The 23,818-nt window shown below is 50.6% G+C and overlaps 1 protein-coding gene across 8 annotated transcripts in view; it reads left to right on the top strand.

The window, feature by feature from the left end:
• DAAM2 (dishevelled associated activator of morphogenesis 2) overlaps positions 1-23,818 on the top strand; it is a 136,194-nt gene that overhangs the window by 35,576 nt on the left and 76,800 nt on the right. Inside the window, exons 1-2 of one of the 8 annotated variants that reach the window (XM_061398083.1) lie at positions 11,112-11,199; positions 11,973-12,106. The exons of 4 other annotated variants lie outside the window; for them this stretch is intronic. The gene's annotated coding sequence lies outside the window, so the exon portion shown is untranslated. Of the gene's footprint in view, positions 1-11,111; positions 11,200-11,501; positions 12,107-23,818 lie in introns of those variants that run through there. 3 more of the 8 variants (XM_061398088.1, XM_061398084.1, XM_061398087.1) reach the window with 3 other exon arrangements.

A 23,818-nucleotide genomic window follows, 5' to 3' on the forward strand; every position in this document is an offset into this window, starting at 1 on the left:
AGCCTCCATAGGAGCAGTGACCACAAGCTGGGTTGTAGTGTCAAGACTTTGTAGGAGGAAGCGAAGGGCAACGTAGGCAGAAGGCTCTGCAGAAGCAAGGGTCAGAGTGCTGGCTAGGCTTAGGGAGACCTCGGGAAGTCTAACCTGGCTGCTGGGTGAGGCGAATGGGACCAAGTGAGAGGAGAGCAGCAGGGCATTGGTGATCACATTGTGAAGGGTCTGGAATAGCATAGGAGTTGGGTGTTCGCTGGGTTTTGTTTTCTTTTAATTACCAGATGTGGAAAAACTTTCTAATTTCAGTTTTGGCTGGAAAAAAAAAATGCTATTGCTCTAATTCTATTGAAAAGCTACCTGTAGATTGATAATGGGAAAAATGTAGATTTCATTAGAGTTGCCGCACTGTCGTATTCATTTTGCTACTCTCCTACCTCTTAGAACTTCCACATGGAATAGAGAGGTCTCCCTGCTCTCGTCTGGTCATTTGAAACATTCAAGTAGGAGATAGGCGGGAGAATCTTATTTTAAAGTTTTCTCTTTAAAATTTTTTCAGTTGCTAAGTCATGTCCAACTCTTTAAGGAAAAAGTGCTTATTTTAGAAAGTGTAGGAAAACAGTAAAGAAGAAGGAAAAAATACAGAAAAAAAATTCTACCTTCCAGACAAGTTTGGTGCTGCTATTTGGGTAATTACTTCCAGCGAGCATTTTGAGGGTAGATACCTCATCTTGCTTCCCTCATAGCTCAGTTGGTAAAGAATCTGCCTGCAATGCAGGAGATCCCCGGTTCAATTCCTGGGTCAGGAAGATCCCGTGGAGAAGGGATAGGCTACCCACTCCAGTATTCTTGGGCTTCCCTTGTGGCTGAGCTGGTAAAGAATCCGCCTGCAACGTGGGAGATCTGGGTTTGATCCCTGGGTTGGGAAGATCCCCTGGAGAAGGGAAAGGCTACCTACCCAGTGTTCTGGCCTGGAGAATTCCATGGACTACAATCCATGGACTCACAAAGAGTGGAACACGACTGAATGACCTTCACTTCACCTTGTCTTGCACATTTCTCACTGTGTGAACCTGACCCTAGTAGGAGCTTCATCTGCATTGTCTATTGATATAGGGAGGTTCCCCTAGACCCCTTTAGGGAAAACTAGTTGAATAGAACCAGGTATGTTCAAACCCAAAATATTTCCATTCACTACCTGCAAAGTTTGGCAGTTTTCTCTCTAGGCCTCAATTTCTTCATCACTAAAATCGATGTAAAATTTTCAGTAAAATTGAAAATAACAGCATCTCCACACTCAAGTATGTGTGTGCTAAGTCGCTTCAGTTGTGTCCAACTCTGGGCAACCCTATGGACCGTAGCCTTCCAGGCTCCTCTGTCCATGGGATTCTCCAGGCAAGAACACTGGAGTGGGTTGCCTCGCCCTCCTCCAGGGGACCTTCCCGACCCAGGGACTGAAGCTGCGTCTTTTACATCTCCTGCACTGGCAGGCGGGCTCTTTACCCCTGGTACCACTGGCATGTGTACACACTCAAGAGCGAAGACCAAATAACTTCTTTGGTGCAAAGGACATAGGAAGGGGCCTTGCACACAGGAAGTGGTTCACATTTGTTATGGGTTTTTTGTACTGCCCTCTGGGTGAGTCCAGCCCTCCCCCCGCCCCCCCCGCGCCCCCCCCCCCCCCCCCCCGCCATAGGGGGAGGTTTGGGGGGGTGGTTGCAGGTGGAGAACTCTGCCTATGAGAACTGTCTTTCTGTCTCATTGTCCTACACAGCAGGAGAAGGTCAAGCCTGTTAAGTCCCAGGATTAGGCTTGTGAACAAGCCAGGGTCCTAGTGCTTGTTGCCAGCTTTTCCCTGAGTAGCTCCACCATCCCCACAGCCTCCTTCCTGTGTATATTTCTCCCCATGGGCTTTCCAGGCAGGCTGTCCCTTTAAGAAAGCAGCCGCAAGCTGTGTACTCCACTGGTAGTCCTGCCTCCCCTGCTGAGTGCCTCCTTAGGCTGCAGCTGGGACCCTCCTGGGCTGGATTTGTGGGCTGGACCCTCCCTAGGAAGGAGGCTGCTTTGCATCAAGTGCACACCCCCAGGAATCCATGCCCAAGAAAGGACTTTCTGGCCAGAGCCCCCCACTGCAGTCCTGGGCTCCCATCCCTCTGCCCTGGCTCTGGGACATACAAGGATCATTCTTAAAGACTGAGCTCAGGATCCCTAAAAAGAAAGTTAGAAAATAGCTGGATAAACTTGGGAAGTGAGAGAAACCTCCGATTGTGGATTGCAGTTTTGGGATTGAGTCTGGTGATTCTTGCTGGATGGAATCTGATGGGTAAATGTGGGAAGGAGATGGGGTGGGGGGTGCAGGGCTGGGATTCCCAGTGGGTAGGGAGCCTTGGACTTGGGGCCAGCCCCACCCCTCCTCCTAGTGGTTGTCATCCCTGAGGCAGGGAGCTGAGGATTGACATCTGGAAACATCTGGAGCCAGGCCCGAGGGGTGAAGATCAAGGAGGGGCAGATGTTAGTTTTCTCTCATTTGGGGAAAACAAAGTGTGGCCTGGGAGGGCTGTGTGCGAAGATGCCCCAGGCCAAAGGCAATGTGTGACACCGTGATTCTGTCTCAGCTGGGGACTCAGGGGCAAGAAGGGGACAGACCAGGCCCTGGGCTTGGTCTCCAGGGCCCTTGGGCCCGGTCAGCTGCCCGTGAGTGACAGCAGGCAGGGCTGGAGCGGGAGGAGGCAGGTCTGCCCAGGGTTGGGAAGAATGAAGGCCTGTTGTTCTGAAGCCTGGGAACGTTGCCCTGGGGGGAGGCCCACGCTGGCCCAGCTGAGCCTGAGAAGGCGTGGGGGAGGGGTCCCCAGGCAGAATGGGACTGAGCTGGTACCTCCCCACTTTGCAGGTCCCCCAGCCCTATTCCTGAGGCCTGGGCACAGGTGAGCTGCCTAGCTGAGAATGCCCAGGTATATTTGGGAGGGCTGGGGTCTGCGACCCCCACAGAGGATGCAGGCTAGAAGCAGGTTCAGTCCCTGAGCTCCAGATCAGAGATGCTCGCTGCCAAATTCTGCTCCGAGAGTCCTTTCCTCTGTCCCATCTTGTGCCAGGCTGTGGCTGAGGGTTTACTGAGATTGGAAAAAAAAATGCCGTGATGGAGTTGGCAGAGTGTGAAGATCTGGAAAGATGTTTTGGATACGAGATTAAAGCTGTCTTTGACAAGTGACAATAATAATTACCATTTATTCTGTAGCTTGAATGTGCCAATCATAGTGCCAAGGGCTTTTGGGGTACCATTTCGTTTCATCCTCTCAGTGATTGTTTGAGTCATGAAGAGTTTTGGAGATTTTTTTAGAAAGATATTTATTTTATTATTTATTTGGCTGCGCTGGGTCTTGTGGGATCTTTTAGTCGAGGCATGTGAACACTTAGCTGCGGCATGTGGGATATAGTTCCCTGACCAGGGTTTGAACCAGGGCCCTCTGCATTGGGAGTGTGGAGTCTTAGCCACTGGACCACCAGGGAAGTCCCTGGAGATTTTTATGGATGAAGAAACTGAGGCTCAGAGAGGTGAAGGCCCTTGCCTGAGGACACAGAGCTGGTAAATTGCAGAATCAGGACTTGAACGTCTTCGCTTATTCAATGGTTCATTCCTGTGTTGGTTTAAAAATGTTGAGCCCGAGAGCCTTTTGTGTGCCAGCGATTCTGAGGGGCACTGAAGACATGGTTGGGCGCTAGGTTGGGGAAAGCCTGACCAGCCTAACCCCACAGCCCAGTCCTCAGCCCCAGGCAGAGTCTTTCAGATGAACCCAGCGACCCTGGGGAAAGAGTTGTGTTGAGAACTCTGCTTGAGAATGTTCTTTGCCTTAAATGTTTCATTTTGTTTTCACTTTAATAATAATCTTAAAAATGAATGCATTCATTCTGAATCATCTGAATGGGCATCACAGAACCTACTGCTGGCCTGAGGTTTTCGTCCCCGAGTTTATGCTTCTGTGCGAGTTGGCCCCAAGTGGTTTCCTAAAATGATAGTGTTTAACGTTAATGCTTTGTTTCTTAAACCGGATTCTGCATTGTGTGCTTGGAAGGCCCAAATACCAAAGATTAAGAAAGGCTACACTGACTCTACTGCAGGGAGGGGGAGGTGCAGTAAGGGTATCCCGGGAAGAGATGGTTTAACATCCCTTCTCCCCCTGGGGACAGAGTAAACTGGACTCAGTCTGGGGCGGGGGGAGTGAAGCAACGTGCATTTCTGATCTCGCAGGATCAGGGGGCACCCAGCCCAGAGATTCAGAGAGAAACATGCAAGTCAGGAAAGAGGAAAGTCCCTGAATTAGGGGCAGGGAGCCCCATTTCCAACACACCCTCTCTGACCTCTAGCAAATGGATGCTCCTCTGTAAGTCTTTCCAGATGGGGCAGCTTGTGCAGAGGCTGGGAAGGGAAAGTGCCAAGCCTCCTGAGAGCGCTGTGTGGTTTCCTCCCAAAGAGGGGTGTTCTCTGGCCACCCCAGAACTTCAGACCTCTCCCAGGGTCCAGCCGTTGGGTGAGAAGGCCAGAGCAGGCTCCCTGACGTCCGGAACTGTGGATGCAACCCAGGCTTCGACCCCCTGGACACGAGCAGGCGCCTTGTGCTGGCCTCGAGCCTCGGCCCTTGGATATGGGGCCAGGTGGCCGGCACCTGGTGTGTATCGGAGAGCCCCCCAGGGCAGGTGGCCAGAGACGAGACCCGGGACCCAGACAGCCCCCTCCTCCTCGTCCACCTCTTGTTCCTCTTCCTCTTCCTGCTGAGGTCTTGGGTCTCGCTGTGAGGTCACTTGTGGTCACACCTCCCTGTGAGCAACGCTCTCATTATCTTTATCCTCTGGTTCCTGTCCTTTCCCTGGATCCTGACCGATCATCCTGGGCTTCCTTTCTCCAGACCTCTCTCTGGCCCCATCCAGCTCCTGCACTAGGAGTCGGCGAGCTGGGAAGTCCTGAGAGCACAGAGTTTGACTTTGGGGTTCACAAGGTCTCCGTCACTCTCACTTGACTCTAACAAGTTGGTTCCCCGTGGCCAGCTGGACTCCTTAACATGTTGCGCCCACCCGCTTCTACATCTCTGGGCCCAGCTTCGGCACTGCGTACTTCTCATCCCTCCCATGAGCCCCACTCTCCAGCCACTCCACCCAGCCTGCCCTTCCTTGAACTTACTCATCTCTTCCCTGCCTCTGAACCCCTGCCTGTGCAGTCCCCCCAATCACCGCCCCGCCCCGCCCCCCACCGCCCAGTCCTATTTACTCATAAGATTTTGACTCCTAGTTCAGGTCAGCTGTTTCCTCTTTGTGTCCTGCCATGACCCTGCACCCCTGAACCCTCTCCAACACAGCGAATTCTCCTCTGTGACTGTCATTTCATACTTGCCTTCACACCCTGCACTTTAGTAATTTGTCCCTCACTGTATCTCTTCAAGGGCAGGAATCGATAGACTTGGCTATTTCCACTGCCTCCCTCATCCCTGGCTCCGTGCCTGCCAGGCAGCAGGCAGGCAGGAAGTCCTGTTGGCACAAAGGCTCATGACCTGTCCCTTCCCCACTTCCAGAGGCCCTGCCACAGCTGGTGGCTTTCTGGGGTCTAGCTGAGCCATTTTGGGAAATCAAGACCTCGTCACGTGTCAGGCCCTGAAACATCCCAGAGCCAAATCCATCTCTGGGCCTGTAACCTGAGCCTCCCCATTCCCTGCACCCCGTGATCAGGTGACCCTGTTTGTTTTGACATCCTGTGAGGGGCCCAAGTGGGGACACGAGAGATCCTGATTTCAAAGCAAAAATTTCTCTGGTAGCCGCTGAAGGCCAGGCCCCTGCCAACTCCCGGGCTCCTGTGTTAGCATTTTCAGTTAATTAAGAAAACAAGCCCTGAATCCCTTGCTGCGATGGTTCTGCAGATTCAGGGCAGAAGGTGCATGTCTGTGTGCAGGAAAGGCCTCCCAGCTTCTGTAGGCAAGGTGAGCCAGAGAGGTGCTGCCGTGCCTTCTCAGCAAGAGAAGATGCTCTGAAATTGCATCCTGGGCAGCCGACTCTAGGCAGGGCCCAGAGTGTGAATTTCTGCTCCACCTGCCCTTCTCAGGGTGTTTTCTGAACGGATGGAGGATGGATACAAGCCAGAGGGATGAGAGTAGCAGAAGAGGATTCGAGAGCCCGGAATTTGCCAGTCTTCTTCTCCAGAACCAGGTTATTCCAGCTTCCTGAGGTGGTCTGGGGATGGCTTTAACTGGGCTGACCTGCCAAGGGGGAAACCCCCAGTCAGGGCTGTTGCTCACCTATGCAGAGCCTTGGTGTGAATTTAAAAGGGTATCTTTTCTTAAGGGAAATGTAGCTGAATATCAATCTATTGCTGCAGAAGCTGCCCAGCCTACCCTCTTCCTTGCCCACACTCTCTAGGGTATTTGGTAGTAATGCCTGGCCTCCACCAGTGCTCTTCCCTGACAGAGGTGTCATTTGACATCTGCGGGGATTGGAGTTGGGCTTCTGGGCGGCACAGGAGCACAGCTGCATCAGGTGTTGCTGCTGAGGGGCCAGCCTGTGCCTTCGCTTCCAGATGTGCTGGCCCTGCAGCCACCGTGAAGTCACACAGCTCCGTGGAAGTGGGATTCTCTTGCCCAGCCTGGACACTGCATGCGGTGCTGCCCTTGGGCAGAGGATGGCAGGATGGAGACCCAGTCCTGCTCTGCCGCTACTCAGCAGTCCAGGGAAAATCATGTGGCCTCTGTGAACCTGGTTTCTAGTGGGAAATGGGGATGAGGCGCACATAGAATGTGTGTCCAGAAGGTGTAGGTGTGTGTAAACATTGGATAAAGTGTTAGTTGCTTCAGTTCAGTTCAGTCGCTCAGTCGTTGCTGAGTCGTGTCCAATTCTTTGTGACCTGCGGACTGCAGCCCAGCAGGCTTCTCTGTCCATGGAATTCTCCAGACAGGAATAATAAAGTAGGTAACCATTCCTTTCTCCAGAAGAACAATCTTCCCAACCCAGAGATCGAACCTGAGTCTCCTGCACTGCAGGCAGATTCTTTACTGTCTGAGCCACCAGGGATGTTCCAAATATTGGATAAGACATGTGCATACCCCGCCTGGCTCAGGGAACCTGGCTTCCTCCCCGACTGTATGTCTGTCTTGTTCCATCCTGCCTGCTGGCCAGGTATCTGGTTCCCTGAAAAGATGCTGGGGAGGAATAACAAAGACGTGATTAGCTTCTGCTCAGCCTGGGGAAGAAGGGGTTGCAGGGTTGTAGGGTCTCCGTATCTGGTTTAACTGTCCAAATGATCAACAGTTGGTGGCAGATATTTTTTGACTTTCGAGACCCTTGCCTTTATCCCCTGGGGAATCTCAGGGCTCCTTGCTTTCCCCAGGTAATGACGCTTCACTCACAGGGAAGGCCATGTTCTGCAGGAACGGTCATTTGGGGAAAGCACGTCTCTCAAAAAGTGAGAATCCTTGTGGTGCTGTAAAGTGGGACACAAGTCATTTGAGATTTTGAGGGGGAGTTTCAGATCTTTCTCTGTTTTTTTTATTTCTTCCCTCTTTCCCTTGCTTCCTGCCCCCCACCCACTTATTTTCCCTTTTAATTTCCAAATCAGTCCTTATGTTGTATAGCTGATATGATCAATAGCTCTTATTTCCTGGGAGACCTATTCAAAATGCCACCTGATCCTCCCCAAACTCCCAAATCCCTGGACATCAGGTGGATTTGTTTGCTTTCAACTTCTGTTGCTAATTTTTCTCACTTTGCCTTAGGACCATTTGCATGCAAAAATTGAGAAATTTTTTTTTTTTAATTAAGGAAAATATACTTAAAATCAGGCGTGGAATATGAGACAGTGTACTGATGGTAGATGAATAATGCTAATTGTGTGTGAAGTCACAGCATTCTATAACATTGACTCGGCAGGTCAGAACTTTTTAGACTGACTATTGGGAAGACCGTCTCTTCTTTAAAGAGTTTCTAAACATCCTCCGGGCTTCAAAGAGAACATTTGAGATAAAGACCAAAAGAAGTTGTGAATTTGTTTCTAGAATATTAGGGAATATCTTCCAAAGGGAAAGGCCCTCACAGGATTCACAGTCTTTAGGGAAGTATTCACTGAGGAATCTGGGTAAAGATTTTCAGAGTTTTTTTATTTACGACATTTTTGTAGTTGCTGTTTTATATACACTGTCTTCAGTAGAAACTAGAGGAAACCAAGAACTGAAGAACCAAACCAGGATTTGTCTGCTGCTGAGAATTTGAGGATGGAATTCTAGCCGTGGGCTCTCATGAGTTTGCTTTTTCCCAGGGGCAAGTGGCCTTGCTTCTCAGGCCTCAGTTTTCTCCTCTGTAAAGTGGTCTTGGAAAGGATAGTCACCTCCACTCTCAGCATCCTGTGCTTCTCTGACTTTGAGTCAGTTCTAAATGAGGTGGATGAACTGGAGCCTTTTATACAGAGCCAAGTCAGACAGAAAAACAAATATCGTGTATTAATGCATATATATGGAATCTAGAAAGAGTGAACCTGTTTGCAGGGCAGCAGTGAAGATGCAGACAGAGCAGATTTGTGGACACAGGGAGGGAAGGAGAGGGTGGGGCGAAGTGAGAGAGGAGCATGGAAACATACACGTCACCATATGTGAAATAGATAGCCAGTGGGGATTTGCTGTATGATGCAGGGAGCTCAAACCAGTGCTCTGTAACAACCTAGAGGGTGGGAAGGAGGCTTAAGAGGGAGGAGACATATGTATACCTATGGCTGATTCATGTTGATATACAGCAGAAAGCAACACAAAATTATAAAGAAATTATCCTCCAATTAAAAATAAATAAATTTTAAAAAATTGCATGCTTTCCAAAATCCTTGAGGGAGCCCCCTGCAGGATAATCAGAGAAGAGAGGAGTCCAGTTCCTCACCCACAGGCTGGGGGAGTGGGGAGGGAGGGGAAAGAGGTGGAACCATCCAGAAGCAGAACAGAGTAGTCTTTCCCAGGGTCGGAATTTTGCACCTGAGCTTATGGAATGGCACTTGGTCACTCCAGAGAACAGCGGCCCTTTTGCCTTGGCTCTCTGAGTGGGGGTCCACTGAGACACCCCTGTGCCTGGCTGATTGTGGGGCGTGAGCCTGGGCTGCCATTCAGGGCCTCTGTCTCTATGTGCTTCCCTTTGACGTCCTTGGTCTGAGCGTGGATCCTCTTAGTGGACCTAAGGAGAGTTTGGAAAATCCCAAACCCAGTTTCAGAGACCAAGGAGGGTGGTCCTCTCAAGACCAAGCCCCAGGCTACTTCTCAGGTCTGGCCACATCCATCTCTGCAGGCCCATCCTCTCACCAGCCATATCTTCACTCTTGCCCTCGGTCCCCTCTGCCTGAAGATTGATACCTGGTGAGGTATCTAGCCCTCCTTTAAGGCTCAGTTCAAACACTCCCCCCGCTTCTATAAAGTCTCCCACCCCGCTCCCCCTGGTTTCAGGGAGATGACGTTCTCCTCCTCTGCCAGGCAGACCTGCCGGTGATGAGGCACTTAGTAGCTTGCTTGAAAACCACTCTTTTGCTTGGCTCTCGCTAAACCAGGAGCTTCCAGAGGCAAGGATTCCAATAGCTTTGACTGGGCTTTCCTACTCCCAGTGACAGGTTCTAGCACATAGTAGGTAGGTCTTAATTAAACACTGGCCAAATGACAAGTGAAGGGAACCTGGGCTCTTTGCGGTTTTCCACTGAGAAGCAAGCAGGCAGGAGTGGTTTGTGTTTGGGCCATCTCCCCAGGGCCCAGCTCCACAGTGGTGTCTGAACAGAGCATGCTGATCAGTCCCCTGCTCCCCCATACCCTTCCGTGCGAGGGGCTGAGAGCTGGGCTGATGGGCGTGCAGGGAGCCCAGGGCTGGTGTAGGAGGCAGCACTGTGCTGTCCTTCTCTAGGGACCGAGGTGTGACAACTCTCAGTTCTTCCTGGCCATCGTCCCCAGCAGCCTGGGATTCCAGCAGCACTTGGGGAAAACCAGACTGTTTGTGCCTGTGATGAACACCTGTGATGGAGGCTGAGGAGACGACTTAACTTGGTACCCGTTAGAGAGTTCTAGTGGGTCAAACTTTCCATGCTCATCAAGAGAAACCTGGGCAATGCCAGCTTGCATGAAGGCCAGGAGGATCAGAGGAGAGAAGGGGTTGCTGAGCGTCAGGAGTGAGTTTGTTTACGCTCCAGCATTTCCAGGTCCATTTGCTGAGTGCCTCCCACGTGTGATCACGGTTCTAAGCTCTGAGGGAGCCACCTGACCATGTCCCTGCCTTCGGGGAAGCGTACTTCCTAGTGAAAGTCCCGGAAGATCAAGAGGATGGGAGCTGAGGCCGGTGCCCCCCTCCAAGGCTATTCTGAGCTGGCCTCTTGGTAAGGGGTATCCTTGCTCCATTCATTAGTCCCTGCATTCTTCCCCAAGATGTTGCCTACCAGAAGCACAGATTCTCAACCCTCCCTCCTTCCCCAGGGCTTGTTAGAGACCCCTCCCCTAGATTCCCACCATGCCCTGCACAACTCTGCCCTCTCCCCAACCTGCTTAACTGTGGACCTTTTTTCCCTGACCAACCGAGAGCCTTTTTGATAACCAGGTCTATATATATATTTTAATATTTATGTATTTGCTGCGGAGTCTTTGCTGCAGTATTTTGTTGGTTAGTCACTAAGCTGTGTCCACTTCTTGGCAACTCCATGAACTGTGGCACCCCAGGCTTCCCTGTCCTTCAGTATTTCCCGGAGCTTGCTCAAACTTACGTCCATTGAGTTGGTAATGCCAGCCTACCATGTCATTCTCTGTCGCCCCCTGCTCCTCTTGCCTTCAGTCTTTCGCAGCATCAGGGTCTTTTCCAGTGAGTTGGCTCTTGGCATCAGGTGGCCAAAGTATTGGAGCTTCGGCGTCAGTCCTTCCAATGCAGCATTCTGGGTCTTTCGGTTGCAGCCTGGGCTTGTAGGGTCTAGTTTCCTGACCAAGGATTGAAGCCAGGTTGCCCCCGCCACCTGCCCTGCACTGGGGGCATGGAGTCTTACCCTGGACCACCAGGGAAGTCCCCAGTTCTGCCTTCTATTCATGACCACACCCCTGCAGCATGCTGTGCCTGGCACAGAGTGGGGCTTCCACATGTGACTGCAGAATTAATAAGCCATGGGGTAAATGCTTGGTTTCATTTATCCATCTTCCCCATCCACGCTCAGCTTGCACATCTGTTCTCTTCTCTTTCTGGGTGAGTCTTGGAGTGGGGTGAACTCTTGGGGAAGCTGCTGGAAAGCTGGAAAACTGGGGGAAATGGGAGAAGACCCTGGCTGGAGTCAGCTCCTCTGTGTCCTCTCTGCAATTTGGCCGCTTGAGGCTCATCTGCCTTTGAACACACTCCCTCCCCTGGGCTGGGAAGGCGGGTAGGGTTCAGGGCCGACAGAGCTGAGCCGTGAACACGGACCCTCCTTACTGAGGCCTGTGTCTCCCTCCTCGTGGGTGGGGACGAGGCAGTGCTGAGGGACAGACCTGCCCCTGTGGGCCTCCGGTTCAGTCCGCCCAGCTGGGCCTGCAGGAGAGCAGGCCGCCTGGGAACGGCTGGGAAGTCAGGCCCAGCCTTGGGCCCACTTCCCCCAAGGCCAGGATGTGGCGTGGGACCCAGGCAGGCGGAGGTTCCCACCACTTGGCTCCTACACCCGAAACGCTCTAAGCCCAGGCGGTGTCTCCCAGCAGGAGGGGGTGGGGAGAGACTCCAGCTGCCTGGGTCAGGCCCCTGCATCAGGACCAGGGCAGCTCCATAGGCGCCCACCTCTGACATCTGTCCGCCACCTGGACAGTTGCCAGTGGCCCTGCAGTCCAGCCTTGCCTTGCCACGGGGGAAGAGATCTGGGGATTAACCATTGCAGGCCCTGCCTGAGCCAGGCTGAGGCTGGCCCTCCCAGATCAGCTGGCATCCATCCACCATGAGCCAAGGACTGGAGAGGACATATTCGCAAATGTTGTCTCATTTCATCCTCATGTCAGCCCCGTTTTTCTGATGAGTAGACTGAGGTGTGTGGAGTTACGGAATTTGCTTATGCTGATGGTGGTGCTCAGTAGTATCCAACTCCGCGGTGGACTGTAGCCCGTCAGGCTCCTCTGTCCATGGGATTTCCCAGGTAAGAACACCGGAGTGGGTTGCTATTTCCTGTTCCAGGGGATCTTCAGAACCCAGGGATTGAACTTGTGTCTCTTGCGCCTCCTACATTGGCAGGTGGATTCTTTACCGCTGTGCCACCTGGGAAGCCCATGTAACGTGCTTAAGGTTATACAATTAGTAAGGAAAGTTCCTGTATTCATCCTTTATTACAGGGTCTGCTGTGTGCTAGGCAGTAATTCTGGGCCCTGTGGATACACCTTGAATGATGGACAAAAAAATGATGGACAAACAGGGAGAGATAGAAAATAATATATATAGCATCTCGTATGGTGATAAGTCTATGTGGAAGATAGGAGGAGGGAAAAGGGAGTGGATGGTGTTGGGAGAGGTTTTTTTTTTAAATTTTAAACTTTTATTAATTCTGTTGTTGCATATTCATCATTGTATTTGTTGCATTTAAACATTTTTTCATTTAAACATATTTTTATTTTATATTGGAATCTAGTTGATTTACAATGTTGTATTAGTTTCAGATGTACAGGGAAGTGATTCAGTTACACATATACACATATCTATTCTTTTTCAGATTATTTTCCCATATAGGTTATTATAGAATACTGACTAGAGTTCCTTGTGCGATGCAGTAGGTCCTTGTTGATAATCTTCATTATCTATAGTAGTGTGTATATATTAATCCCAAACTCCTAGTTTATTCCCTCTGCACCTTTCTTCTTGGGAACCTTAAGTTTGTTTTCTCTGTAAGTCTTTCTGTTTTGTAGATCAGTTCATTTGTATCATTTTTTAAGATTCCACATTCAAGTGATATTATATGGTATTTGTCTTTCTCTGACATACTTCACTTAGTAGGATAATCTCTTGGTCTATCCATGGTGGGGCAAATGCATGATTTCATTCATTTTTATGGCTGAGTAATATTCCATTGTGTGTTTACATATCACAGCTCTTTATCCAGTCCTCTGTTGATGGACATTAGGTCGCTTCCATGTCCTGGCTATTGTCAACAGTGCTGCTGTGGACATGGAGCTGCATGTATTTTTTTGAATTATGGCTTTCTGAAGATATATGCCCAGGAGCAGGATTGCTGCATCCTATGATAGTTCTAGTTGTAGCTTTTTAAGGGCCCTCCATACTGTTCTCCACAGTGGCTATGCTATGCTATGCTAAGTCACTTCATTCGTGTCCGACTCTGTGCGACCCCATAGACGGCAGCCCACCAGGCTCCCCCGTCCCTGGGATTCTCCAGGCAAGAACACTGGAGTGGGTTGCCATTTCCTTCTCCAATGCATGAAAGTGAAAAGTGAAAGTGAAGTCGCTCAGTCGTGTCTGACTCTTAGCGACCCCATGGATTGCAGCCTAACAGGTTCCTCCATCCATGGGATTTTCCAGGCAAGAGTACTGGAGTGGGGTGCCATTGCCTTCTCCAGTGGCTATACCAGTTTATATTTCCACGAACAGTGTGGAAGTTTCCCTTTTTTGCACATAGAAGAAGGCTTTTTTTAAGTAATCTCATTGAGAAGGTTATTGCTACTTACACAGCATTTGCTGGGAGCCAGGCATGACCCAGACCACTAACCCACTAACTTAATCCCTGCAACTACCTTCGGAGGCAAATTACTATTATTTAGATTTTCAGATGGGGACACAGGCACAGGGAGGCAAACTAAGTTGCCAAAGAAAACATAGCCGGTCAATGGTGTTGGCATCTGCACTTAAGCCACCTGAGTTCTGGCTCATTACCATTTTGCTCCCCTTCTAGGGCTACACAGACAGTAAGTGGGTGGGCAGAGGAGTGGGCCTGCAGGACCCTATTCAGACAGGTCAGGCAGGTGCTAAGGGGGCAAGCGTCCTGGTGCTCTCTCCTCTGCAGCCCTTTTGAGCGGGGGAGGAAAGAGCAGAGCAATGGGTGGATTCTTTAGAGTTAAACCTGAGTGAGAAGGGAGGGCTTGAGTAGATTTGCAGAAAATAATAGACAGTAAACACTCCAGATGTGCTCTCCCCCCCGCCCCACCCTACCCAGTTCTTCTCTCCTCTCCTGGTCCCTCCAGGCTCCTTAACTTCCCAGAGGACTCAGATCTGAAATAAGTAGGACTGTTTCTTGCTCTTGTTCTAACCTGCCCTCCCTCCATATCAGTCTGGGGAGAACTTAGTTATGATGATGATGAAGGCAGCTAACATTTATTGCAGACTTCTTGAAATGGCTGGGGAACATGTGTACATTACTCACACATGCAAGAAAAATAATTGCTGGAATTGATCACTTGCAATACAAAAACCTTAGCCTGGTCAATAAAGGTATCTTCATCTTTTCTGTGATGTGATACACAGAGACTTATGGTCCAGTGAAGTCAGGATTCAGTCTTCTAGGGCCCCCCTCCTTAGTGATCTGCTCGCTGGGGAAGCTCCAGTTTTCCCAAGGCCACAGGTTCCATGCTGACGCGCACTGAGGTGTTCTGTGTTCCCTCTGCGTCTAGGATCCTGGAGCTTGTCAACTCAAAAAGATGCACAGCTTGGGAGTTGCGAATTCAGTTTTATTTGCGGCAAAATGAGGACTGCAGCCTGGGAAACAGCACCTCAGATAGCTCCGAGAGACCACTCCAAAAAGACAGTGGGGGAAGGTCAATATATAAGATTTTGGTGAGGGGGGCAGTTCAATACAATCAAGTGCTTACTTTACAAAAGGTTTTCTGCTGGTCACCAAGAGCTGATGTCACCATGAAGAGATTTCGTCCTTTTCTAGTTACGAAGAGATGCAAAGATTGGGATCATGCCATCAGTTGAGATATCTGCCTATCTAAAGAACTGCTGCACCAGCTTCCGTGGAGCACAGAGTGCGTCACTGCACCCTGACCCCTCCCCGGGGGGGCTGAAGGTCAACAGCTGCCGAGGCACAGGGTTCAGTCTTTGCAGCAGCACATGGCAGATGCCTGCACTGTTGTTCAGTCGCTGGCAGCTGTTCTTGGCAAGGGCCAGTTTGTAGTCAACAAACCGAAATCCGCTGAAGGGGCCGGGTCTGCTCTTGTCCCCGGGGCTTTTAAAGGGTTACCTGGCACCTGTTGCTGAAGCCGTGGCTTCTTCAGGTCCCTCACTCTCCCAGGCACCCACCTTCCCCTAGGGGGCCCGAGTGTCCAGCTATTGTGAGGCCCATTCTTGGGCAGGCCCGAGAACAGCTCCCCGGTCCTTCCCAACCTGCCCCTGGCAGAGCCCTGTTGCTCTGAGCTCAGCTGAAGATGGGGCTTCTCCAAGGGGCGTGGTATTTCCCCAGGTGTGTGGTCCCTCTCCTAGGATTCTCCAAGTCATTGGCTCCTTTCTAATCATGTCCCTCCTCCCAGGTGTGGAAGTGAAATCCTGCTCATTTACTTCCTCCCCCTCCTAATCCTAGAAAGTTTCTCTATTTCCTCTTCCTGTCCAGAGTAAACAACATTGCTTCTTAGTGACCCTTCTCTGCTCGGTTGACCTTTTTGTTTGCAGGGGAGTTGATGGGGGGTGGTTATAAATCTTCTCTGACCAGAGAAAAGGCCATGGCTTAGCTCTCATATTAATAGAAGGGTATGGGAGGGACTCCCCTGGTGATCCAGTGATTAAGACTCCTGGCTCCCACTGCAAGGGGCACAGGTTCGATCCCTGGTTTAGGGACCCTGCACTGCCTCATGATGTGGCCCAAAATCAACAAACCCACAACAGCAATCAGAAGGGTACAGGGGAAAAGGAGAAAAAAAAATTAAACATCTGGATCTCCCAGAGGCAAAATATATTGGGAAATATTTTCCTCATAAAATACTCTGTATCTGGCCTGCAATATTATTCCTGAATTTGTCAGTTACTCCTCATGACGGCACTGTGGGGTATGACCTGTCCTGACAAAGAAAATGAGGCTTTTGAGGAAGCAAACTTTCCCAAGCTTTTAGAGTGGGTTCCTGGCAGAGCCAAGTTTAGAAGCTGAAATTCTGGATTCTCGGCTCCATTCTATTCCTAGGGCCTTTGCTTCTCAGAAAGGAGTCTTGCGGTCGAAGTTCGTTAGCCCTCAGTAAAAATAAAATGTTACCCCTTGAATAACATATAATCCTCCCCAGAGAAAGGGGGATTGGCTTCAAGTTGACTCAGCCAGGGGTGAATATCAGGGCAAACCTCTCATGTCATAGAAAATCTCACTCCATGTTAGCAAGCGCTGTCTTCAGATTCTTTCCTATTCCTAGGTATGTAAAAACTTTCATCCTTCTTGTTTTTTTTTATTTTGGTTTTTTTGACGTGTTCTGTCGGGTGTGGGATCTTAGTTCTTCCCTGACCAGGGATCAAACCTGTGCCCCCTGCATGCATTGGAAGCAATGACTTTTACTACCTGTTGGGAGGATGACTGTGCTTGACAGAAAGTGTGATGTGACAGCCTCCTCCTCACTCAGCTTCCCTAGCTAAAGAGGCCTTTGACTCACAGCTGTAGCTGCTTTGTGCAGAGCCTGGTACAGCCCTGACTCAGCTCACAAGTCAGATGAAGCCCTGCCCTTTTCCATCTGCCAGTAGCTGTTTTCCAGCTCTGAAGACCGCAGTGCAACATTTGAAAATTCAGCTCTGGCCCCTGGTTGCACTGGCGTTAAATAAGCCAAGGAGGGTATCTGAGCACCAACTAAAAATAGCCAGGGGAAATAACCTTTTCCTTTTATATTTAGCTTTTATGACCTAATGAAGTTATTGGTATTGTAACATTTTTTCCCTTTGACCACATGCACATGGATTCATTTTCCCAGAAGCCCCAATACCCAGGACATTCTGAGATGCAGGGACAAGGAAGGGAAGGAAGCAAAGTCAGTGAGAGACGTGGTTAAGATGACCTGAAATGGCAGGAACCAAGCCTGCACAGGCTCAGTTTAAGACTTACTACTTCTCTTCATTGCCTCCTCCAGGAAGCCTCCCTGGTCTCCTCCTGGTCAACAACCAGACTGCAGCAGATGCCTCTCTCCACTCATATCACAGTGCCTACCTGTGTCCACCCCGTACAGTGCTAGACTAGCTATTGCGTGCCTGGCTCTCCCACTAGACTGTCATCATTAGGTGCTCAGGAACGTACCTTATTCAGCTCTTATCTTTCCTGCCTGGTTCATCCGAGCAGGTCAACTGATGTCAGTTAAGATGGTCCCTAAGATGCCAGATACAGAGGCTGAGTGAGTTACTGAAGATGACATGCACTGAGGCTCAGACACGTTTCTAAAGTCCACAGGATGGAAAGCAACATGGAACCATAAAGTATGTTACACAGGTGTGTTTTCTTTGGTGTGATTTTTGTGTGTAAGCAAAGAGGATGCTGTCTCACCACTGGCTGGGAGGTCTCTTCTTATGCTAAAAAGAGGATTGAAGAGCATGAGCGTGAACTTGAACATGTCAAAGGGACACTGTTATCTCCTTTCGACTGTGAGCTCCCACTCTAGAGCTCTTTGCACGTGCCTAGTCAGAGGGTCACTAGGTCCAAGCTTGTAGTGCTCACTGCGCAACAGGTCAGTAAATCAAAAGAGATGATTCTGGGGGGCGAGGAATAGAGGTTTTATTCAGAAAGCCAGCATATTGAGAAGATGATGGACTAGTGTCCCAAAGAGCCATCTCACCTGAGTTAGAATTCAGGCTTGTTTTATATCCAAAGAGCAGAGGGTGTGGCTGGCTGTTGCAAACCTGGTGCAGTAATCCTTGGTTCTTGCAGCTGTCCATGTAGGTCTGATCCCAGTATGTCTATAAATATCCACATTAATTAGTTATTGATAATCGTTTTCTGTTCTACTTTTTATCTCTGTATGAATGGGAAAGTATTTTACCTTTAAAGGTCAGAGCCTTGAGAATGGGCTGTTATGTGTATTTCAGGCTATAGGCGACATTCTTTTACACACATACAGAGCCCACATGACTAAGCACCGGCAACAGCGCACAAGGGTTAGAGAAACAGATCCAATATGGAGTCAGGTTTGTTCTCCTCTGTTACAAGAGCAGATGCTGAGTAAACATTTGTGGAATGAATGGATGGGTGGATGGATGCATACATGGAGGAAGAAACTCTTACAATCAAGTGAGGTTCATTCAGGGAAGACTTTGGGGAGATGAGCTTTGAGTCTAGTTATGAAAGAGGGAAGGACATGGGTTGGCAGAGATAGCAGGGAGGGCTTTGTGGTTGGGTGAGGGGAGGCAGGCCATTGGTACCAGTTGGTTTGGATCCTTCTAACCAGATGCTGACTCCGAATGCCCGTCTCTTAGGGGAGAGGAAGACTTGGGGGGCTGTGGATAGCCATACAAAGACACATGCCTAGAGACAGGGTTTTTCCCTTCTTACTGTGCTGCTTTTCCTCCAGCACTTGGAACTGAACACATTGCTAAAATTCCTTGAGTCCCTAGGGCAGGGGTGGGGGTGCAGTTGGTGGGGGGGTCAGTTCTAACAAATGAGTCTGGACAGAGGCATGTGGAGTGTGGCCCAGGGAGATCGGGAGGGGGGAGGGGGAGAGCACTGAAGACTTGGAGAGGAGGGAGTTCTATTTTGGGCAACTCTGACTCCCAGCCTCTCTCCCAGCCAGGTCTGCAGCAGACCCCCGCCTCTGCACAGTTTGCTTGTCCCTCTGCGCACTGGCTTCTCTGTTTCTGGCTCCCCTCTGCATCCTTCCAGTCTTGGCTGTTTGCCTCTTGGTATTCTTGCCTGCCTCCCCAAACCTCCTCCCAGTCTTTTCAAAGAAGCCATCCCTGAAAAACAACATCATCTACAAATAATAATCAACATCGACATTTATCCTCAGTCCCACTAAGTGCCAGGCTCCACACTAGGTGCTTCATGGGTACTGGTTCAGCTCACAGGAAGCACACGAGGTCATTGTTCCTGTGATGATGGCTGTTTGAAGAAAGCGAGCCCCCGAGAGGTTGAGTGAACCCCAGGCAAGGCCATCCTTAATGGTGGTGCCAAAGATCTACCCAACTGACAAACCTGTGCCCTTCTCTTCTCACAGCTGCCCAGCCCTCCCTCTGAATCAGAAACTCTGGGAGTGGGGCCCATTGAGCTGCGTTTAACAATCCCTCCAGGAGATTCCAGAACCACTGGTTTAGCTGATCTGGCTCCAACCTGGCTGATCAACCTCCAAGTCCACCCAAGATTTGGAGAAAGCGGATTCATTTACTGCTATTACTCATCCTTAGGATTCTGTTGACTGGCTCCGGGCAGTGGGCTAGATGCCCAAGGCTACCCAGACCTTGTTTCCCTGGTTGAGAAATAGGAGCAACCCCCACCCTTAGAGGGCAGCATCTCTGTGGCTTCTCATTTCCAGGAGAGGATCTCCCCAAGAGTGGTTACTCAATATTCACAGCACCTTAGCATCACCCAGGGAACTTTTACAACCATCAGATATTAAAGCCACTCATTCCCTGATACCACCCCCAGAAATGCTGGTCTGGACCGAGGACGGAGCCAGGCTTTAATGGACGTGGGGGTGGAGAACCTTGACCTTTCCCTCCCCATCACTTCCCCAGGGGAAGAGGCGAGGCATCTTTGACCAGTGACTTTGGGAGGTAACGAGTTGGGCTGGCCAACACTCCTCCCTTCTCTGGGTTCTGCTGTCTGCAGGGTGGCGCATCTGGCCAGCTCTGGGTGGTGGGGTTGGAAACCTGCTCCTATGGAAAGGTCCCCAGTCACCCTCGTCTGCCAAGGACTGAACACATCAGCTGGCCTCACTCATGGGTGAAATATCAGGAAGTCCATTTGTCTAAAGAGACAGCCGCACACTCCCACAGTTTTATCAGGAACGTGGCTGATACTGTGACCTCCGTCTGTTTGCTCCATGTATCTCTTTCTCAACTGGCCCTGAACTTGAGCCAGAAGAGGAAAGTTTCATAGATGGACCCTGCAAAACCCCAACACCATACGCTGGACAGGGTTAGTGTTGAATTTCGTGAGATGTCATGAGCATGCCAGCTAGTTTAGTTAGTGGTCAGTAAAGGGTCTGTGCATTTGAATCAAAATGCAGCCCACTCTGGTCACCAGTACACCCCTCCAGGGAGAACTGAAGCCTCCCAGCCTCAGACCTCCACCACCAGTTAACTCCTTAATCCTCACTTAAGTCAGTGAATCTTGGTGGCTCTGGGTAGAGTATCAGAGGATCCCTCCATAGCTGTCTGTTGTTGTTTAGTCGCTTCAGTTGTATCTGACTCTACGCTGTAGCCCACCGGGCTCCTCTGTCTGTGGGATTTCCCAGGCAAGAGTACTCGAATAGGTGGGCGTTTCCTTCTCCAGGGGACTTCCTGACCCAAGGACTGAACCTGTGTCTCCTGCTCGTCAGGCAGATTCTTTACCACCGAGCCACGAGGACAGCCCTCTGTATCTGAGAAAAGCACAGATTCTATTTAGAGTTGGCTCTCCCTTGTTAAAACAAGTTCCCAGTTGACACTGATGTTGCTGGTCTAGAGACACACTTTGAGATTAGGTGAGCTGAGTGCAAACCAAAGGCAGGTGAGCGCAGATGAGGTTCAGTGTTTGGCGAGCTTGGCTGCAAATTAGAATCACCAGGAAACATTTGCACCTCGCCACCCCCACCCCCTACCCAGAGCCCTGTAGGGTAAATGACTGATCCCCTTTTCCTGGGACTCAGAACTTCCCAGGGATGTGGGACTTTCAGGATTAAAACTGAGACCGTCCTGAGCAAAGGAGGATGAGCTGCTCACCCCAGTGGCTCCCCGACACCTGCCCAGAGATTCTGTTTTAATTGGTTCTGGTTAGGATTCAGGTGTAAATATTTTTAGAATGCCCTGTGATTCCATTGTGCAGCCAGAGATGAGAACTTGGGGGGATTTGAGCACTACTCTGGACAGGAGGATGAACTGTGGGGAAAAAAAGAGAAAAAAAAAGGTTTGTATAGATGTGAAAAAGAAGGGAAGGGGATGAAGAGTCAATGAAACCACCTGCATCCCAATCCCTTGAAGAACTCGTTAAAATGCAGATTTATGCTTACCCATATCTGCTGATTCAGAAACGCTAAGAGTAGGGCCCTGGGATCTGCATTGTTGAGAAATCCCTTAGGATGGGATCCACTGTCCTTGGGATTCTTCTGTGGAGAGTGGGGAAACCAAGAGCTAAATTGGGGGAAGAGACCTGGAAACCCAGTGTGTGCTCCAGGTGGGTAGCCTGTTGACGGCTTTGGGCCTGAGGCCAAGAGGAGCAGTGAGTGAGGGGCAGGTCCAGGGCAAAGAGTTCAGCCTCTGCCTGGGCTGGAGGCCAGCAAACTGGTAAGAAAGGCTGGGGCCTTGGAGAAATGCTTCCAAGCTGTGAGCACGAGGGGAGGTCAGTGCTGCTGGCCAGACAGGCAGGACCCATGGCCTCCCATCCCCCCAGCTCTGTGACCACACAAGTCAGGCCCTGTGTGTCTGAGTTGGGTCCACATGAGAGATCAAAGGGCCCGTGAAGGAAGCATTTCCAAGTGGGAATCGACTGGGCGTGGAGACTGATTGGATAATTATAAAGGAGGGAACATAGTGTGTTTGTGTGCACACGCGCTTGGTGGTCTTTTGGACAGCCTGTCAAAACCTGCCTCTCACCCCAGCACAGTCAGTTATGTGCCTGTGACCTTGGGCAGGTCACTGGACTTCTCTCGGCCTCAGATGTGAAAGAGAAAGGAAGGGGATGAAGAGTTTCCCGGTCTAAACTCAGGATGCTGATACCCACTTCTCGGTGTTTGATGTGGTCAAGAAATGAGATAATACATGTAAAGGCCTAGCATGCAGCACCTCTCAAGACAGGAAGCGCTGAGGATGAGCTGTGCTTTGAACCTCGGACCGTGGCGTCACTCACAGAGGAAAGCCGAGGTGGGCTACAGGCGGGAGGAGCGAAGACTGTTTGAGAGGAAGTCGGTGGGAATGGTGCCAGCATTTCAGAGCAGACGTGTGGGTCGTTGGAAATAAGGAGCTGGAGATGGGGGAGACAACGCTTCAGGAGAGACCGCTGGCTGAATTCGTCTGAAAAGAGAGGGAAGGTTTGCTGGGAGGGGAAGGGGTGAGGGAGAAGGACAGAGACCAGAGGTGTGAACCTTGGCCAAGCCCCAGCACACCAGCTTCGAGACCAGCTCTGCTGGGTGCAGGGCTCCCAAGAGACCGTGTGACGCTGGTCCTGAACTCAAGGATGTAGCAGCCCGTTGAGAGCGACCCTATTCAGGAAGCGGCAGCGGCAGCTCTGATGTCTGATGGGAGAAGCACAGGATGCCAAGGAGGGGTGCCTCACCACACCTGTGAGCAAGGGCGCGGGCTGCCAGGTGGGTGGCCGGGAGCAAGGGGAGGGTCCAGGAGTGGTGCTCCAGACGGGACCAGCTAGTTGAAATCGGAGATGAGAGAAAGTGGAGCGTGGGGAAAGCTGGGCTGGGTGTCATGTTCTGAAACACCATGGAGAAGGTACTGGGAAGACAGCCTCTGGAGGAGGTGGGGAGACAGGCTGGAAAGAAGTGATGCTGATCTCCAGAAGTTTCCAGGTGAGGTGGACACTGAGGAGGGAGGCGAAGGGGACGTGAGGGGCCCTCGGGTAAGTAACTTTCCTTCAGTGGAGAGAATCCGGGCACAGCTTACAGGTGTGTCTGGGTCAAAGGAACGTGACTTAGGGACGGGGGAGTCCACCCAGAGACTGGGCTTGAAGCTACGGAGGGCATGGTCTGGGTTCCAAAGGGGAAACCCCACCTTCTATAGCCTGAAGTCTCCCAGCCGAGGTCTCACTTCCCTTGGAGGAAGCATCCCGTTCTAGAAGCACAGGGAGGAAAAGTATCTTACACCTTTTACATACGAGATGTCTTTGGTTCGCTGGAAGGGAGCGAGGGCAGCAGAAACAAACAGAAATGAAAATGTCCAGCGTTTCGTCTGGGAATGCCAAGGTCTCATTTAGCCATGCAGGTCCATCAAGGCGCACGCTTTCGCCTCTTGCTAAGTGCCACTTGAGACACCTCTTGATGGTGTCTGGCCAAGATCTGGATGCCTTTGACCTCCAGTGAACTCTTAATGTTGCAGGAAGGGGGACCCCTTCCAGGGCCTGAAACTGGGCTCTTGTCTGACGCTTGGAAATGAATTGTACGAGGAGACACATATGCTGACAAAGCGAGAGATTTTGTTGGGAAAGGGCACCCAGCTGGAGAGCAGAATGGTAAGGGAACCCAGGAGAACTGCTCTGCCACGGGGCTCTGCAGGCTCGGGTTTTATGGTGATGGGATTACCTTCTGGGTTGTCCTTAGCCAATCATTCTGACTCAGAGTCCTTCCTGGTCGTGCACGCCTTGTTCAGCCAAGATGGATGCCAGAGAGAAGGATTCTGGGAGGCGGTCGGACCTGTGGTGTCTCCTCTTGACCTTTCCCGAACTCTTCCGGTTGGTAGAGGCTTATTAGTTCCGTGTTCCATACCAGGACCTCCTGTTGTAAAACAATTATGCAAATGGTTACTATGGTGCCTGGCCAGGGTGGAAGGTTTCAATCAGTGTGCTTCCCCTAACTTTAAGAAGAGAAATGGTTGAAGGACCTGAGTTCGCATAAAATTATTGCGAAGATTTTATTTCTGGGGTTAATAACTTCCTCCTCTCTCTATTCCCCACCCACACTCCCTGCCGTCAGATGGCTTTCATTCATGGTGCGCATGGCGTTACGTCATGTTCCTGGGGCACTCAGTATAGATGGTGGAAAAGCTCATTGGCATAAAAAAGATAAATGAATTCAAGACGTCAAATAACATGAAGGGCCGC

This window comes from Bos javanicus, chromosome 23 (assembly GCF_032452875.1).
Source record: "Bos javanicus breed banteng chromosome 23, ARS-OSU_banteng_1.0, whole genome shotgun sequence".
In the NCBI taxonomy this organism is placed as follows: domain Eukaryota; kingdom Metazoa; phylum Chordata; class Mammalia; order Artiodactyla; family Bovidae; genus Bos; species Bos javanicus.